The sequence below is a fragment of the Macrobrachium nipponense genome, chromosome 39 (genome assembly GCF_015104395.2).
Source record: "Macrobrachium nipponense isolate FS-2020 chromosome 39, ASM1510439v2, whole genome shotgun sequence".
In the NCBI taxonomy this organism is placed as follows: Eukaryota; Metazoa; Arthropoda; class Malacostraca; order Decapoda; family Palaemonidae; genus Macrobrachium; species Macrobrachium nipponense.
The window spans coordinates 7,353,783-7,370,037 of record NC_061099.1 but is presented as its reverse complement, the minus strand read 5'-3'; the positions used below and the strand labels follow the sequence as shown (position 1 = coordinate 7,370,037).

The following is a 16,255-nucleotide window of genomic DNA, read 5'->3' as shown; positions in this document are numbered from 1 at the left end:
TTAGCAATTTGGACATCTTGTTAGGATAGCTTAGAGGGAATACTTGCCAGAATGATTGAAGTATATGACAGCTTTTGGCATTACCGTAGAGGTTTTTATGTTAAATTCATATAAATGGAAATGTGTTTACGTATAGTCAGTCCCGGGTTTACAACGTCAAAAATTGTCAGAAATCTTAAGAAAACCTTACTTTAAATAGTTTGGGGGTATCAACAACTGTAAACTGCATTTTTATTGCATTTTTCATGAAGAAAAAAACTTTAAATATTCATTATTTTGCCTTTTTGGTGTCATATTTCTTCTGTCAGATCAGTGTCATAACCCTGTAACATACATCGTAAACCTGGAAATAATTTCTGATGAATATAGTAATTGAAATGTGTCGTAACCTCGGAACGTCAGAAGCCGAAACCATCGTAAACCGGCAACTGCCTGTACTTAAAGGAAGGTGCTTATTAAATTTCATGTTTAAAATTATAGAGTGACTGTATAACCATTCAGAAACAATAGTCCTAACATCCTAAGACATTACTAGAGCAGAGTGTTGGTTTTTTAGAGGCACAAGCCATGTCTTTATGTAGTCAAGAAATCGGAGCTTTAAACGGTGACTCAACCATGCACAAAGTTGTTGCATCTGGGAAATAATGACTACATATGAAGTGTGACAATTTTATATTGTACCTGTACCATGCTTTGTCATAATAAGAGTGCAGGTAAGATCTTCCATCAAGAAGAAAATATAATAGCCTCGGGTTAGATGGATAGCACTTCTGAATGTAAAAGCTTACAGCACTGATGTTGAATGGTGACAACTAGATTATATGTACGTATATGAACATGATAGCCAAGAAAGGTCATCCATGTTTTTCCTTTGTGCCATTGAAGTAACAGGAAATAAAAAAAGTAAATAGTCAAAAATTGAGTATTCATCAGGAAAGCTGTGATATACAGATATGAAGCCATTTAATGCTTTTTTTCCCACAAATCTGAAACTGTAGTTCTGTATGTCTTCATTAATTTAGCACTCTTAAGTTTTGTTTGGTAAATTTAAAACAACTTCTCCTTCGTACCAAAGCATTTTAATTTTGACTAAAATATCCAGTTTATAACATAAGTTGAACAAAATAAATGTGAGCTTCAAAGAAAGTTTTGTCAACCTTTGTTGTGAAAAGTTGTATTTGTTGTACTGCTCTGCATTTTGTGTAATATCCAGTGCTTTAGCACGTCCTCTTTTTTTCAATTGTTGTTATTCCAAAACTTTTGTAATAGTATATACTGTAGAAATTCAACTATTTCATTATTGACAATTAAGCTGCTAGATTTTGTATGAGAAAACATGTAATTCTCAAGATAATACTAAAGTCTTCATTCTTAACCTATAAAATCTGGGAATGTAATGCTTTAGACTCTCGAGTCCCTCGGCTTCAACAATGAAAAATCAAAGTGAATTCTTTTGTTTATTTTCCTCAAGTTAGGGTACCCATTGCTACTTAAAAGACAAAATTAGTGATGGTATATGGTGCTGGAATCTCTGATCCAAGTAAATTGATTATGTAATCCAGAATTCTTGTCAAAATTCTAGAGTAACCAGCTTACAAAAACTTTAATATCACCACAAAAGTGATCAGTATTGTATTTTGTATTATCTCTGCTGTTTTGCCTCTAACTGCACCAGAAAATGACTTGAATCCTTGTAGTAATACGCATATGTAAGTGACGTTTGACAACCACTATTTCTTTTTTTGGACAAGCACTCTTGAGAAACTTTAACTATATTCACCAAATAACCTTCGCAGTCATATGGATATGCTATTATACTTGTATATGGGGTGTAAGTTGGGGGTCAGCATTGTACATTCTTGCTATAGTTCTTTATATGTATATATATTTTAAGTTTTAGTTTTTACCAGGTTCTAGTTTTGTGATGGTTACATTTTTAATTTTTCAAGTACATCAATTAGTATGCATATTTGAAGGGTGGGAGAGAGGAATGGTGAGGATAGTCTGAATATCAGGGAAAGCAAAACAACATTCATGATGATTGGGAAGGAAGCAAAGTACAGTAGAGCCTCGGTTCTCGACGATAATTCGTTCCAGAAGTAGCGTCGAAATTCGATTATTTCGAGAAATGAATCAAGTTTTCCCATAAGAAATAACTGAAAATGGATTAATCCGTTCCTGACCATCAGTTATTACCCTAACCTTGCCTTTTTATACAATACATTACATGTAAATTACAACTAAATAAGTTAAAAGTTAAATAAATATCATGTTAAACGTATATTTATAATTTTAAATGTATAATATACAGTATAAAAGAAAACTAGCCTGTGTCCAACTGATTGTTGACCAAGATCCATAGGCTACCTAGGTAAATAGTAAGTAGAACGTAGTGTAGTTGGTAGGCATAAAACGTGTTGCTAACATAATAAAAACATTGAAAAGCAAGTCTAATTATTACAGTAAATTAATAAACTATTAAAATTAAACCCAATTTATATTTATCAAAAACTTGCAAAAATTTGCCTACAGTAAGTCGGCATTTAAGGATGTAAACAAACCATAGCGCAGCCCTGGTGGTTTATATCGGGACTATAGTAGTAAAGAAACCATAAAACCATATCTCGCTATAAGCCTAAAAACATTTACATTCGGTATTAATTTATTGTAAACCTTTTACGGAGTCGACTGCAATACTTTATACAAAATCGCTTGAAAATTATCTTTCAGTAAATGTAATGTTATGATACTAACGATTTTGTTTCATAAATGTCCTTATAAAAAAAGGTGCGTCTTTTACGGCAAATTGTCCAATATCTGGGCTTGGTTGTTCAAGCTTATTGGACTTTGACAATTATTATGGTACTGCATGGTACATATATACGTACGCATAAGTAAAAGAATCTTCTTAATGTCTTTAATTACTATACCATTATGTACCAGCTTCTCTTGAGTTTAATATCAAGCCAACCTCTTTTTTTTTCTTTCTTTCTTTTTACGACGACGCTTATAAACGAAGCATTCAGATTGCGTTCGTTACCGCGCATTGCGTTTTGCATATGTAAACTGTGTCACTACCAGACCTCATACGTAAACATTGACATCTTTTTACAGTAGACATAAAAGAATCGTCTTAATTTCTATAATTATTCTATACCATAGCGGCTTCTCTGATTAAGCTAAGGCTAACTTCCTCTTTACCAGCAAGCTTAACAAAGATTAAGATGGCTTCGCTACCGAACGGCACACGTTACGTATGTGACAGTGGTTTCACTACCAAATCTCACACGTAAACAATGACGTATTTTTACAGTAGACATAAAAGAATCTACTTAATTTCTATAATTAATGTATACAGTAGCGGATTCTGAGTTAACCTAAGGCTAACCTCTTCTTTACCGGCACGCTTAAAAAGCTTAGATTGCATTGCTACCGAACCGAACATGTTACGTATGTAACTGGTTGCTACCAAATCTTACACGTAAACATTAACGTATTACAGTACGACATAAAGGATTCTTCTTAATTTCTTAATTACTACGCACTTAATATGGCATAGTGGCTTCTCTGATATAAACTATGACTAACTTCTTCTTTACCGGAAAGCTTAACAAAGCTTGAAGATTGCATTCGCTACCGAACCGCACATGTAACCTACGTACGTAACATTGCCTTCACTCCAAACCTAACACTTAAATACGTATTGCAGTTTGCTACTGAAACTCACGCGCCTCAAGTGTGAGCATGGTTTTAGAATATGTCTACGCTTGAAAAAAAATCAAGCAAGGGTGCTTGATTAAATTTTTTTTTCGCTCATCACTTCATGCAGAGGAGAGGATAGACGAAACTTAAGGTTTATTTTGGAGTTGGAAATGATGGAAACTTTTTGAGAAGGAAAACGCTTTTCCATTATTTCAGAGATAAACAATAGCAGAAGGTTTTAATGGGTAGCCAGTAGTAATGTTGGGACCCATGATGAATCAAAAGGTAATTGCGTATAGAGTTGATACCACCGAAAAAGCAACGAAATGCGCGCAAGGTGTTCAAGACACGACACATGTTTGAATGTTTGTAAACATTAGTTGCGGACTTTAAACAATGCTGAGTGGCGTCACCAGTGTTACCAACCGTTTTGCTAAATTATGCTAGTCGGTCCAAGCAAGAATTTATGCCAAATATGGTGCAATTTTGTGGCCAGAATTATGCTATTAATCTATCATTATCTCATTTCTCAAATACATTCGAGCTAAAACAACGATGTAATGGAAATTTAAAACATTTATATATTAGGTGAAATGATAAAAAGTGACGAAAGACAATATTATAACTAATAATTTGATGATCTTTACATGTTAGGAAACTCGTAATAAAACACCATTTTTCTTTAATAGATCACATACGCAATCACTAGTACACTATTTGATATGCAATCACTATTATACTATTTGACAAATGTGTGAAGACACCACCTATTTTAAATGGTGAAGAAAACAAAAAATTTAGTATTACTGCATCATTATCATGCCACCAAAGGAAACCATTTATCTTAACAGGTCACATAAAAACAATTATAAATACTTGAAAATGTGTGAAAATTACTTCAAATATAACATTTTGTTATTTACTGATATTTACTGAAAAATTAAAACTAAAAAAAAAGGAGGTAAACAAACAACCATCTCTACTCAAAAAGAAAAACATACGTACTTATTACTTGATCTTTATCATGCCACTGAAACCAATATTTTTCTTTAACAGATGAACATACATAATGAATAAACTTGAAAATTGTGTGAAAATCACTTCAGTCATAATTAAAATGTTTTGATTACTGAAAAAAAATAAAACTTAAAAAAGGAAAAAAGTAATTCTTTACTCATGAAGAAAAAAAACATTATTAACACTTTACTGATCGTTTGTCATGCCACTGTGGGTATTTATTTATATTCACAAAATTTAACATTCCTTAGTTGGGTTCAAACTTAGCAATTAACTCATTTGTTAGTGCTGCTTTTGAGGCAATTTCACTTGTAGATACATTCACTATAGCTGTGTATGAAATTGAGGAATTTTCTGCATTTTATTTAAAATTTTAGTGAAAATACATTCTAAAATTGTACTAGAACCCTAAGTGTGAAAGAAATTATGCTAAGCTCCAATTCTGGGTCAAATGCTAAAAAACATGAAATTATGCTACATTTGGTAGCACTGGATGACGCCAACTAGCGGCGGCTGGCGGAAACAGTTTTGTTTACAAAACATCCTATGGTCAGGGGTCGGAAACTGGTTTTTTGGTTGAAAACAGATACAAAGTTTATTGGAAATTTAGTGGCGAAATCCGATTATGTCGAGTACTAATACGGTCGTGAACCGGGTCTCTACTGTATACTCGGGAAATTGTTCCTGTGGCTTTTGTAGAGAATTTGTAGGGATGAACTTTACTGTGTACTAAATTTAACAGATGTCACAAGGGGTTTTCATGATTACAAATTATAGTTTGGAATAAGAATTCTATGATGCCCAAAATGCTTCACAAAGGAAAAAAGGAGAGCTAAAAAAATCCTGTTTGACAAGGCAGTAAAAGGACAATGTCCCGGCAGCATAAGAAAGTAAGGGCTTGAACATGTAACATGCACAAAAGCAAATCTTGGCTAATGCAAGATGATTGTAGTGACAATCTAAATGGAAGAGCTAACCCAACTTGGGTCACGTGACTTACCTGATGGGCTTTTGTTTTCTAGATAGGTCATTGGCAGCTGTAGAACATGTTTGCGCTGAGTACTCAATTTATGAAAGCGTAGGTTTCGTACCTTATGAAAAATGCAAATTGGTTTTTAAAATTTGGTATCTTGATAACTGGGTAGGTCTTAGAAATTGTAATGCATCTATGTCACCTCATGAATACAGTGGATATAGCTACATACTGTTGATAAATGAAATTGCCCTACTTGTAGAGGGGGCAAATATTTATGATGGTTAACTAAAATCTTTACCATAATTGAATGCAGCAGAAATGGGCACTGACAAGACAAATTGAGATTTTATAAAGGTGTGACCATTGAATTTCAAGATCTGTGGTGCAAGTACTAAGGGAGATTTTGCTTCTGTGAATGAGGTAATAGAGAAGTGTTTCATCAAGTGGCTGGAAAAGGAGATCTAACCTTAACGGTAGAGATGACTGGACATGGGATGAAAATGAATGCGGAACAGTTGGGTAGATCATTGTGAAATGGGAGAGATGAAGACTTACCCTTGATAAGTGTTCAGAGTGGAAGTAATGTTTTTTTACTTCTAGATGTAAAAGATTTGATTGCTATCTTGGCACTTGTCATTCATTAACCCTATGGCTTCATTACTCTTGTTTTTCACTGGTTTGTCTCAGCCTCTGCTGCTCTTCTTTCAATAATCAAAATCATTAAATGTTCATTTATGTTGTAACATCCCATATACGGCCATATCTCCCTCTGTGGAAATGTCCACTGCAATACTTTTTCTTTCAGATTTTTGCTGAATAAATAGTAAAAATCAAGTCTTCACTTGTAGGGAGTGTTATGAAATTACGTTTTCTTTTTATCAAAATGCTGGTTGGCATTGAGATTCCCATTCCATCAAGATGAAACCACCAACTTCCTTGGCCTTTCCATCCCTAATATAGTCTTGGTACTAGTCACTTGGGTGGGGAGAAATTGGTTAGGCCAGGTCCAGTGAGGTGGTAGTGTGGAGCGTGACACTCAAGCATTAGGCAGAAACAATTTATTGTTCTATAAGTGACCTTCATTACTCTGTCCAATCTTTGTTAACAAGTAAGCTGTATGTTCTGTCATCCACGAATAGCAGAATTTAACCTTTTAAGTATGAATCATTATGGTAATGAATTTTGCTTTTAGATTTTATCAATACTGAATTTTTGTACATGAACTCCCTGACAGATATATACTTAGCTATAGTCTCCGACGTTCCCGACAGAATTTCAAATCTCGCGGCACACGCGAGGTATGGTCAGGTGGCTACCTTACCCGCGCTGGGTGGCGGATGTACGAACCACTCCCGTAAGCTTGTCAGATTTTTCTCTGTCGCCCAAGGGAACGATAACAACTGTTGTCGGTTCCTCTCGATAGTTTTTCGATTCTCGCTTGCCTGGAGTTAATTTGGACTTCTTTTGGTGACGTATTCGCTTTGTTTGGCTTGGCATACGCTGATTGTGGACCGGTTTTGATTTTGAGTTTGATTTTCTTTAACGAGTCTGATCTAGAATCGGTAGTTAAAACTTCGGTGTTGTTAGGGTTTGCGTGAATGAAGGATGTAAGGTGAGGTTGCCGAAAGCTTCGGTAGACCCCCACACGGTTTGCATGAAATGCAGGGGGAAGGGGGATGTGTGCGTTTGCTAACCTTGTAGTGAATGTAAGGATTGAATGAAGAAGAATATAAGGCTCTCTCTTATGTTAGAAGTTGGAACGTGATAGAGTGCGTAAGGCTCTCTAGAAGTTCTAGCAGATCTAGAATGAGTGAGGTTGGATGTGGATCCTAATAGTACTAACGTAGAATTAGAACCTTCTTCCCAAGTTGCAGCCCCGGCTCCCGCAACCGAAGCCGGAGATTCGCCTTCGGAGGCGGCAGCTCTGAAAGCCAAGAATCGTTCTGTGGATCAGAAGATTCGTCAGTTGGAAGGTAAGGAGAGTGTTAGTGATCAGTGCAGTGTCCCCAGTGTTGTGGAGGGTGCGTCCTGACCGGCTCCTTAGTGCCTCTAGGCCTAGACCTCTTCCAGACTCCCAGTTCCAGTGGAGTAGGAAAGTCGAAAGCCGCAGGAGGGCTAGGGAGAGCCCCCCACCGTCAGCGTCCCATCGGCAGATCCTGAAGTAACGCTCCCAGGCTGCCTCGGATCGCTACAAGAGGGGAGCTCCTACGCCAATGCTTCTCCTCTTCGTCGTCTCCCTCTCCGAAGAGAGGTTGGAACTCCCCGGATGCGTCGCGCCCGTTGAAGAGGGCTTGGAAGGCTCCCTGCAGTCCTTTGGCTTCTAGTCCGGAGGTTTTCCCGGAAGAATCGTCGGTGGAGGCGAAGAAACACAAGAAATCCTGTGATCGTTCTTCTTCTCGCGCTCCGCGCTCGGCGCCTGCTTCCGAGGAAGAACTAGAAGATTCTCCTACGAGAGTACTCGCGGGACTTCAAGCTCAGATCACGGCGCTAGCAGACTCTCTAGCAGTTAGATCACGTAGGAAGAAGGACGTTTCTCTTCCGATCAAGAGATCTAGGCGCCGCTCTTCAGAGGATCGTTCTCCTTCATATGGGGAGGTTTCGTATGAAGGTGGGGGCTCGCGTGAGCGCCCTCGCTCGCGGGGAGCGCCCTCACTCGCGTGAGCACCCCTCGCTCGCCTGGCTCTCTTTCAATTTCAAGGCGCCAAACATCGGTAGACGCTCTATGGAGAAAGAAGTTTTTTCTCCATATTGGATTCCCGCTTCCGGTAAGCGCACTGCACCTGCTCATCACGCGATTCTTCAACTCCCTCGCGTGAGACTTCTACCTCAGCAGCCTCAAGATTATAGAAGGCGCCCTTATACAAGTAGGCGTTCTTCTTCCAGATGTCACTCCTCGAGTATCGGATCGTGACTTCTCTACCTACAGGCATCTAGAGTCTGGTAGGAGTCGTGTGCATGATAGACGGCATACTGTTAGCCGCTCCCCGCAAGGTAGGCGCCAAGAGCCTACTGCACATAGCTCTCCTAGTAGGCGCTCGTCTCTTTTAAGGCGTCATACTCCTGATTATTCTCCTAAGGGCAGACAACAAGAGTCTTTCAAGCGCCCTTCTCCGTGTAGGCGCTCTCCCGCTTCTAGGCGCACTTCTCCTGACCGTTTGTCTCTTGGTAGGCATCAGGAATCCCGGAAGCGCCCTTCTCCAAGTAGGCGCTCGTTAGTTTTGAAGCGCCCTTCTCCTGAATGTTACCCTCTTGTTAGACGTCAAGAGTCTCGCAAGCGCCTTCTCCCTAGTAGGCGCATTTCGCCTTCCAGTCGAACTTCCGTTGATCGTACGCAACTGGACAGGTATGGAGAGCCGCGCAAGCGCTCTGCTCTCGATAGGCGCTCTTCTCCTGGCAGCCGCTCGCCTCAGGATAGGTGCATAGAGTATAGTAGGCGCTCGCCTCCTCGTAAGCGCCCTGCGGATGTTTCCGAGAATTCTCGGAGTAGGGAGCCCTACCTCTCCTTCGGCTGAGATTCCGTATACCTCGAAGAGGGAGTCTCATCGTAGACTTCCCAGATCTTCTCATCGTTCTCCAGTGGATGTGAACTCTTCTAAGAGAGGGCGTTCTCCAACCTCTCGCTCAACTCCTGCTAGGATCCCTTCGGTCACCTAAGGATCTTCCGCGCTCACCTCGACAAGACGTCCTAGAAGGTTCGGATGAGGAACCGAACACTTCTGCTGCTGTCTCTTCTTACAAGAAGCTTACAGAGCTACTTTTACAAGTTTTTGGGGATTTCCCTTACGCCTACGGCTCCTCCTTCTCCTCACTCACTTTTTTCAACGGCGAAGACAGCGAAGAGTTCTTCTTGTGTGAGGATGAAGCCAACTCTTTTCTATGAAGAAGGCACTGAGGAGTTTTGGTTCCTGGATGGCTTCCAAAGAAGAAGCGGGGGAAAAACGATGTTCGCTTTTCCTCCTTCGAAGTTATCAGGACGCGCTGGTTTCTGGTACGAAACAGGAGAGCCCTTAGGATTGGGTCTACCGTCTTCGGCTGATTCGGATTTTTCGGCACTGGTAGATTCGACAAGGAGAAAGCTGCCCACCTCTGCTAAGACGACTTGGGCAATGAACGAATTGGATCATTTGCTCAAAGGTATGTTTAGAGTGCTAGAAGTATTTAACTTCCTTGATTGGTCGTTGGGAGTTCTAGCCAAGAAAATTGAAGTGCCAGAGTCAATTTCACCAGATGATCTTATGTGTGTTTTGTCTTGTATGGAAGTCAGTAAGAGACGGAGCGAGTGAAATCGCCTCCTTTATGGGGCCGGCATCGTGAAGAAGAGGGTCGGTTTTACTGTTCCTTCTTAACGAAGTCGGTCTCCCATGCTCAGAGGTCTTCTTTGCTGTTTGCTCCTCTGTCTACTCAGTTTGTTCCCGAAACATCGAGTGCAGGACATTTCGAGGTCACTTTCGGCCAAAGACCACCCAGGACTTTTGGCACAGTCGGCAAGAAAACCTCGCCCTTCTTTCCCTACCAAAGGCTAAGAAGGAAAAGGCAAGTGTTCGAGAACCCTTTCGAGGGCATCTTCATCAAGAACCTCTACGTTTAGAGGTCGTTAGACCTTCAAGAAGGGGTAAGACTTTCGCCAAGTCTGTTAAAGCCCCCAAATAACTTGCAAGTCCTTCAAACAACGGTGGCGCCAGATTCTTAGAGTTTGCAGAAGTCTGGGCCCAAAAAGGGGCGGATCCTTGGATCCCTTTCTATTTTGAGGAGAGGTTACCTCATCCCTTTCGTCGAAAGACCTCCCTTGACGACCATCCCAAGGGAAACTGACGGCCAGGTACAGAGACCCCATCATGAATCAAGCTCTCCATCTAGCAGTAGATCAGATGCTGAGAAGGGGCTATCGAACTAGTGACAGACCATCATTCATCGGGCTTCTACAAACCGCCTTTTCCTATTCCGAAGTCCTCAGGGGGATGGAGACCGGTGTTGGATGTAAGCGCCCTGAACTTCTTCGTAGAAAAGAAGAAGTTCACGATGGAAACGCCTTCATCAGTGCTGGCAGCGCTTCGTCCAGGGGACTGGATGGTTTCCTTGGATTTACAGGACGCTTACTTCCACGTACCGATCCATCCTTCCTCGAGGAAGTTTCTCAGATTCATGATGGGGGGGAAAGGGGGAAAATTTTTTCAGTTCAGGGCTCTGTGTTTCGGCCTCTCGACGGCCCCTCAAGTGTTCACGGGGATTTTGAGGAATGTGGCTCAATGGCTTCATTTGAAAGGGGTGAGATATCCATGTACCTCGACTATTGGCTAATAAGGGCCATTTCAGAAGATCGTTGTTTGAAGGACTTACAAGTAACTTTAGAATTGACGAAGGCTTTGGGACTTCTCATCAATTTCAAGAAGTCATCACTAATTCCCGAGCAAGAGTGTGTGTATCTCGGGATACAGATGAAACTCTCTGAGTTTCGGGCTTTTCCCTCGCAGGAAAGGATAGCCCGAGGATTCGAGAGAGTAACAACCTTCTTTAGGGAAAGAAGTATGCACAGTGAGGGAGTGGATGAGTCTGCTGGGGGACACTCTCCTCTCTGGAGCAATTCGTTTCCCTAGGAAGGTTGCACCTGAGACCGCTCCAATTCTTTCTTCATCGGAATTGGAATGAGTCGTCGTTCTCAGGATTTGACGTTCTCCCTGTCGTTATCCCAGGACATCAAGAGACATCTCTTATGGTGGACAGATCCCAACCAACCTCTTTGCGAAGGGACTGTCTCTTCAATCACAGACCCCCAACCAATGGTGTTGTTCTCCGACGCGTCGGACATGGGGTGGGGTGCAACTCTGGGAACCAACGAAGTGTCAGGTACCTGGGTGGGGACAGGTAGCTGGCACATCAACAGAAAGGAGTTGATGGCTGTGTGGTTGGCTCTGAAGGCTTTCGAGCCCAAAGTCAGAAGATCGGTAGTGCAGGTCAACGCGGACAACACTACAGCTCTGGCATACATCAGGAAACAGGGGGGGACGCATTGCCTTCTCCCTGTACGAGACAGCAAAGAGACCTTCTTCTGTGGGCAGAAGAAAAGAGGAATCAAGCTTCTCACCAAGGTTCGTGCAGGGAGAAAGGGAATGTAAGAGCAGATCTCCTCAGCAGGAAAGATCAAGGTCCTTCCCACAGTAGTGGGCACCCTTCATCTGGATGTATGCCAGAGCCTGTGGAAGTTATGGGGCAGGCCACACATGACCCTCTTTGCCACGTCAAAGAACAAGAGGCTGGATCCTACTGCTCTCCGATATCGGATCCAGAGGCAGTAGCAATAGATGCTCTTCTTCTAGACTGGAACGGACTCGACGTCTACGCGTTTCCCCCCTTCAAGATCCTGGGGCTAACCATCAAGAAGTTCGTAGAGTCCGATTCAACGAGAATGACCTTAATCGCTCCCTTTTGGCCGGCCCAAGAATGGTTCACAGAGGTACTGGAATGGTTGGTGGACCTTCCAAGATCGCTCCGCTAAGGATGCGATCTACTCAGACAACCCCACTTCGACAGGTACCACAAAAATCTACCTCGCTCTCAGTCTGACTGGTTTCAGACTGTCCAAAGTTTGGTCAGAGCGAAAGGCTTTTCAGCAAACAGCTGCTAAAGCAATCGCAAGAGCGAGGAGACCTTCCACCTTGCGTGTATACCAGTCAAAGTGGGATGTCTTCAGACGTTGGTGCAAGAGAAGAACATTTCCACTTCCAGTACCTCTGTGACCCAAATTGCGGATTTCCTTATTTTCCTCAAAGAAGAATGTCATCTGGTTGTGTCAACTATTAAGGGATACCGCAGTATGTTGGCGGCGGTATTTCGGCATAGAGGCTTAAATATATCCGATGATAAGGACCTGCATGATCTTATTAGATCATTTGAAACCATTAAAGCGTCCTCATGTAGTACCGAACTGGAATCTAGACGTAGTCCTACAATTCCTTGGATCGTCTAGATTCGAACCTCCTGGCTTAGCCTCTTTCAAGGATTTGACGAAGAAGGCTATCTTCCTTTTGGCCCTAGCTACAGCTAAGAGAGTGAGTGAGCTCCAAGCTATTGAGGGCAATGTAGGTTTAAGGAGATTCTATGGTGTGTTCGTTTCTTCCAAGTTTCCTGGCAAAGAATGAAAACCCATCACGTCCTTGGCCCAGGAGCTTTGAAGTTCGTAGTTTATCTTTCTAGTAGGGGAAGAGCCTGAAAGAACTCTTTGCCCTATGAGAATATGAAGTATTTCCTTAAGAGGAAGGAACAACTTAAGGCTAATCAAGAGGTGCTTTGGTGCTCCGTAAAGGACCCCACTCGGCCCATGTCGAAGAATGCTCTTTCCTTTTTTCTGAGAAGCCTTATTACAGAGGCACATGTTGCCTGTAAGGAAGATCATTTTAGACTACTGAAAGTGAAAGCTCACGAGGTGAGAGCCATCGCAACTTCGCTTGCATTCAGAAAAAATATGTCTGTGCGAACTTGATGGAGGCGACTTTTTGGAGATGCCAATCGGTTTTCGCAAACCACTACCTACGTGATGTAAAAATCACATATGATAAATGCTTCGCCTTGGGTCCTTTCGTATCGGCGGATTCGGTGCTGGGGCAGGGAGCTGAAACTTATCCTGTGTAAAATTTTTTTATATGTTACCCACTATATTTTATATTGTTGTTTTTTGGTTGTCTGAAAGAGGTTGCAGGAGGCACTCTTTTTGTCGTAATATTAACCCTTTGTATTTTGGTTATGGTGGTCTGGTGGGTTTTGGCTCCTTGCAGAGGTAGTGGTAAGGAGTCTGTTAGGTAAGCGGACAAGGTCCCTCTAACAGCATCCGACTTGGATTCTACACAATAGGGGATCACATATCCCAGTGGTAGATCCGAGAGTCTTTCAGCATCAGGTCACGTCCTAGCTGTAGCTCTCCAGGCAATGCAGACCTCAGAGATAGTATCTATGAAGTCTTCATCCTGAAAAGGTGAGAACCAAGGTTTTTATATCCTACAACATTAGTTGTTTCCCGTCTTACCTGTATTATTGAGCTGTCTCTTACCCTCCACCAAGGGTGCAATCAGCTAAGTATATATCTGTCAGGGAAGTTCATGTACAAAAATGATATTGTTAAATTACTACAATAAAGTTTTGTACATACTTACCTGGCAGATATATACGATTAATGGCCCACCCAGCCTCCCCTCAGGAGACAGGTGGAAGAGAAAAAATCTGACAAGCTTACGGGAGTGGTTCGTACATCCGCCACCCAGCGGCGGGTAAGGTAGACCACCTGACTACCTGTCGCGTGTGCCGCGAGATTTGAAATTCTGTCGGGAACGTCGGAGACTATAGCTAAGTATATATCTGCCAGGTAAGTATGTACAAAACTTTATTGTAGTTTAACAATATCATGTTTCCTTTGTCTTTAATGTTCTCAGTATTGTGAATGCAACAATCAGTGATTCATGATCAGTTTTATAGCATCATATTTCATCATTAAAATTTAATTCCTGAGAATATTGTTTTATTTTATCTTTGTATAAACATTAAATTTGTCCATACTGAGTATCATTATTATAAAACTTTTCAGGTGTTCTTAACATTAAGAAAATAGTTTTCCTGGCCTTTTGTGCTGCTGTAGTTCACTTGACCATGGCCAGATAACTGTTTGGAAGTTCAGGACTGAATAATTTGCATCGGAAAGCTTGGTCTTAAATTATTTAGCTTATAGAGGCTGAAGTACCTTTAAAATTACTTTAAAATTGTTTTGTTTTTGTAGCAGTAAGTGAAGTAAGTTGTACTAACAACTGGCGCAGCATCATGCTTCATAATGAGAAACTTAGGTCCAATTCTTAATGAAGGGTCCAGAATCTACACTGGAGTTTTCGTGCCCCCTGCAAAGTATCTTTCCCCATGTTTACTAAACAGGAGTACAGTATAGTGAGTTGCCATCTAAGAATGTTTCCATTTAAAGAGACATTGTAAATGGTCATTGATCACATTCCTTTTACAAGCCCAACAAATTTTCTGATCAATTTATGTAAACGTTTCTCCATCATTGTAACACCCTTTTTCGGTCCCTCCACCATATGTTTGGTATATGATCTGTCACACATGTAATATGTATATGTGGAAAAATTATGCAAGCACATACCTGTGAACACCCTAATCAAAGCACACTAGAACTTACAGAATAGGGCTCACACAAAGTAATTTATACTGAAGTCTTCAAATTTCCTGTGTAGAAATTGCTGGAAGAACATTCATTGGAGCAATGCAGTTCTCTTTACCTAAGAGTGCCCCTGTTTTCACTGCAGATTCGTCAGCAGTTAGGAGGATTAGACATGCCACAACAAAAGTGGGTAAATTTTTTGTAATCCTAAAAGTACTTTAGAATCCTATCAAAATGTCCAAAAATTACAGTTGATGAAGATATTGGGTTTCTGCTTATTACTGTAATGATAAAAGAGATGCCGATGAACCAATCAGAGCTGCAACTAAGGATTAGGTCATGTATATTCATCCATGTATAGATCTCTTAGTCTTCTAAACCCATCATTTCTAATTAATGGTCAGATTTTTTTAATATTGAGGTAAATAATTGCAAATCTAAATATAAATCGGCTGTTGGGTTGTGGTGTTAACATGTCAAAAGAATTTCATATTAAAATAATATCCCTCTCCAAACTGGTCACTTATGTTTGGCTTACAGATATCAGATGCATAATAGAAGATCAATCCCCAGAATACTGAACAGCTTCAACTAAAATAAAATGTGATTTCATATTTTTCACTCAACAGTGAATATAAACTGTTCCGATACGTAATACAAACCCTCGGTCCTTTAACAATAGGAAGGTAACTAGCGGCAGCTGGGACGGTCGTAAGCTTCGAACAAGGGGAGAACGGTAGTTAACTGCTTGTCCGATCGTGCGCGCGCCCTCCGCGCGTCCCGAGAGGTGAAGAATCACTTTTGCTTTCGGCCGCGGGTGTGAAGGACGTGTTCGTCATCGCTCTCTGCCCGCTTCATCGTCGTATGCTTTGTTTATATTGTGTTTTCTATAATGGTTTGGTTTGGCTGAAAATGAAACTGTAAGTACACTGGTTTCATTTTCATTACTTAATTATGAATCAACATGGAGCTATCGCCGTAGAGACGGCGATTTCCGCTCTTTTCATGAATTGAACCCTTGAATTATGTCTCGGTGCCGAGGGCGTTAACTCGCGCCGAGTCATGTATTTTGGGCGAAAGTGTGTAATTGAAAGATGTAAGTACTCTTTTTCATTATATTTTTGCCCTGTGCGTTCGTTGCCGAGAGCTTGATTGCGCTCGGCAAGAGCCTCTTATTTTGTATGAATAGAATGCAATGAAAGTGGATTCGCAATGCAGTTTTCTTTCATTTTCATTTATTAATTGCATCAAATTTAATTTTGGATCAATTTCCGCTCTTACCCTGGAATTAATCCTTACGATTTATTGCTGTGAAAGTGAAAATAGCAAGTGCAGTATTGTTCATTTTTCATATATATTAGATAGCATCATATTATTATGGATCAAGTTTCCGCTCTTACCGGGAA

The 16,255-nt window shown here is 41.0% G+C and overlaps 1 protein-coding gene across 1 annotated transcript in view; it reads left to right on the top strand.

Annotated features, from left to right (window-relative positions):
* LOC135210090 (zinc finger protein OZF-like) overlaps positions 1 to 16,255 on the top strand; it is a 57,543-nt gene that overhangs the window by 15,465 nt on the left and 25,823 nt on the right. The gene's annotated exons all lie outside the window — the stretch shown is intronic.